Here is a 4,193-nt window from a genome sequence, read left to right on the forward strand (position 1 = left end):
CAGCGTGTGCTCTGATTCCATCTTGTAGCGACCAGACCTCAACCAGTCTGATCTCTGTGCTCCGGTGTCATCCCTGGATCAGTAATGTTGACACCACACAGTACTTGAAGGATTTATAACAGAGTAGCAACCACACACTTATTACATCGAGTGTCTCAAAAGAGAACTTATTACAATAAATGTGGCTTAAGGCCATCTAATAATGATAACAGCGGAAGGCTTGGAAGATAAGTGAGTCCATCAACTCCAACGACATCACTGTGTATAGAACCACGACCTAAAAGTCTCCTTACTCATTGTCTAAAAAGTCTGCAACATGAACGTTGCAGCCCGAAATGGGTCAGCACATGGAATATGCTGGCAAAGTAACACATAGAGAATGATGGAAGAATAAGACTATACTACATGCATATTTGGCCGGTGGAAAGCTCTATGGTTACAGTTTTGCGTAAAGCCAATTTTTCCCTACTGCAAAGGAATAAATTTTATTTAACTATCATGGTAGTTGTTAAACATTGAGAGTGTAGACACCCTCTCAATCCCAATTAAGCATCAGCATTAACCCAACAAAATTAATTAGAGTAACATGATGAGATTCACATGATAATCCAAGTACTAGATACTCAAGATGTCCATAACCGGGTACACGGCTAACCATGATTAGTTTATAAACTTTGTAGAGGTTTGCGCACTTTTCCCCACAAGACTCGATCTCCTCCGTTGGGATTCTCGCACTACATGGTGTTAGAGAAACGGATGACCGAGACATAGTCTTTCAGAAGCGCTAGCACCTTACGAACGGGTAGACCGTACTAACCTACATCCCCTACATCTACTAGTCTACCACTGTAAGAGTTCGCACGACTTAGTCAACTATGCTAGAGCCCATAGTAGCTTGTGGCTGCACACGGAAGTTTCTAGTATGAATAATCTCATGATCCCTTTGAGCCTGGGTGGCGGTCCAAAAGAAAACAGGCAATCGCTGGAATACCCAGGTGCCTCAATCCACCTAGATGTTTGTTTAGGTTGCCACCTTGGATAAACCATTAATTTAACAATCTCACATCTGTCATGGATACACTCACCCAATCCACGTCTACTTTCATAGCATAGCGATAGGCAACGTAGAAGTAACTCCCAAAGGTTTGATAATAAAACAGGTAATAGGTACTACCTCATCTACTTCGCAAAATCCATAATTTAATTAGATCCTAATCATGCAATGTTTGAGGATTGATCTAATGCAATAAAAATGGGGTAATAGGAAGTATGATCAAAGTGTTACTTGCCTTGCTAATGATCCGTGAAACCTAGGGATTCGAAGTAGCAAGCGGCGCACTCGGGTACTCTATCGCAAACAAACAAGCGTACAATAAGTACTAAACTAATGCATAGGTAAAACTCAAATAAGGTATCTAACCAGATAGTTCAATTTAAGAACTCCGGTTGGCAAAAAATATCAAATCGAACGAAACAACGAAAGACAAACGGCAAAAGAAATAAACTCCATATACTAATCTGAATATAGGTCAATTTTACTGAGGCAAAAACTTGTTTGAGTTGGTTAAACAGAAAGAGGGTTTCGAGACGAAACTCTAGGCGCTTGAATCGCCTGATTCCGATAAACGAGCGAAAAGTTAAACTAGAACGAAAATCGGATCAGAAATCGCGATCAGAAATAATCGCGGAAAATCCGAGAAAAAGAAAATGACGAACAGATTAACGAACGAACGTTCGTTATCTGAAACTTATCGAAGAACGCGTTTGTTAAAACGAACAAACGAGCGAACGCTCGCTAAATAAATAAACCGGACAAACCGATCTCTAAAAAAAACTAGGGTTTTTCTAAAAAAACCGAACTGGTTTTTCTCAGAAAACCAAGCAGCGGCGGCTACCTCGGCTCGGACTCCGGCGGGGCTCCGGCGGGGTTCCGGGCGGTGCGGGGCGGCGGCGGCTTGCGGCGGCAGCAGCGCAGGCGGCGGGGCGGGCTGCAGTGCGGGGCGGGTGGCGCGGCGTGGGGTGAGGAAAGGCGCCGGCGGTGGCTATTTAAAGAGGGGGGCGGCTGACTTGGGGAGGGGGTCGGGCGGCGGCGAGGTGGCTCCAGCTCGGACTCTCTCCCTAGTCCGGCGGCTGCACGGGCGAGGCGGCGGCAGCGGCTGGGCCCGCCTGGCTGGGCTGGGCCCTTGGCCCAGTCGGGCGCGGTTTTTTTTAAATAATTTTGCCAGACTAAAAAAATTCTAGAAAATTAAATAAAAAATCTAAAATTGCCAAAACAAATTTTCACCGTCTAAATAAAATATTTAGAACAGGATGAACATTTTCTGGGCCCTAAATGCAATTTTTGAAAACGTGCAATTTTCCCTAAATTCAAATAAAATAGCAAATAAAACTAAAATAAAATCTTCTTTGATTTTATTATTAAATCCTCAATATTTCTTTATTTTGGGAATGTCATTTTATTCCCTCTCTCATATTTTTGTAATAGAAATAATTGAAGATAAAATAAATAAAATCAAATGATCCTATTTTTTCAAAATTTGAGAAAACTCAAATATGAAAATAACGAAATCTCCAACTCTCTCCGAGGATCCTTGAGTTGCGTGAAAATTCTAGGATGAACCAAAAGTAATAAAATATGATATGCATTGATGGTCTAGTGTATAACATTCCAAATTGGAAATTTGGGATGTTACAAACTTACCCCCCTTAAGATGAATCTCGCACTTGAGATTCGGGTTGGCTAGAAAATAGGTGAGGGTGGTCCTTCAGCAGATCTTCCTCTCGCTCCTAGGTGGCTTCATCCTAAGTGTGGTGGCTCCACTGAACTTTGCAAAACTTGACGACCTTACTATGGGTGACTCGGCTGGCATACTCAAGAATGTTGACTGGTTTCTCCTCATAAGTCAAATCACTATCCAACTGAATCGCTTCCAGCGGCACTGTATCTCTCAACGGTATATCAGCCATCTCTGCGTGGCACTTCTTCAACTGGGAAACGTGGAATACATCGTGAACTCCTGACAATCCTTTGGGCAATTCCAACTTGTAGGCTACTTCTCCCATACGCCCCAAAACTTTGTATGGTCCTACAAAACGTGGCGCTAACTTTCCCTTAACTCGAAAGGGCTTAACTCCTCGAAGTGGAGATACTCGAAGATAGACTAGGTCTCCGACTTCGTAGACTATCTCCTTGCGTTTCGAATCTGCGTAGCTCTTCTGCCTGGACTGGGCTACCTTGAGCCTATCGCGAATCAATTTCACCTTCTGTTCAGATTCCTTAATCAGATCCGGTCCAAACAACTGGCGGTCTCCAACTTCATCCCATGATAATGGGGTCCTGCACCTCCTTCCGTACAAGGCTTCGAAAGGGGCCATCTTCAAATTGGATTGATAACTGTTGTTGTAAGAGAACTCTGCATATGGTAAATTGTCGTCCCAACTAGATCCATAATCTAGCGCACAAGCTCTCAGCATATCCTCCAAAATCTGATTGACTCTCTCGGTCTGTCCATCTGTCTACGGATGGAAAGCTGTATTGAACTCTAGCCTGGTACCTAAAGTTTCGTGCAACTAATTCCAGAATTTTGAGGTAAACTAGGTTCCTCTATCTGATACAATGGTCCTTGGAACTCCATGCAGACATACAATCCTGCTCATGTATATCTTTGCCAGCTTAGCACTGGTGTAGGTAGTCTTCACTGGGATGAAATGAGCTACCTTTGTTAAATGATCGACTACTCCCCAAATCGAGTCATAGCCTGAACGAGTTCTCGGTAAACTCGTAATAAAAGCCTTGCCTAACTTATCCCACTTCCATTCGGGTATTGGCAATGGTTGTAACAATCCTACTGGCTTCTGATACTCTGCCTTTACTCTCTGACATACATCACAAACTGCTACATACTCCGCAATATCCTTCTTCATTCCGGTCCACCAGAAAGTATCCTTCAAATCCAAATACATCTTGGTATTCCCTGGGTGAATCGAATATGGTGAATCATGGGCCTCTTGCAGTATCAACTTCCTGATATCCAGGTCATTGGGCACGTAAACCCGGTCTTCCAACCATAGGGTATCGTGCTCATCCTCACGAAATCCCTTAGCTTTTCCTTTGCTCATTTTCTCCTTTATAGAAGCAATCTCCTTGTCAGTCTTCTGGGCTTCTCTGATCTTATCCATCAAAGTATAGTGAA

This window comes from Triticum urartu, chromosome 5 (genome assembly GCF_003073215.2).
Source record: "Triticum urartu cultivar G1812 chromosome 5, Tu2.1, whole genome shotgun sequence".
Classification (NCBI taxonomy): Eukaryota; Viridiplantae; Streptophyta; class Magnoliopsida; order Poales; family Poaceae; genus Triticum; species Triticum urartu.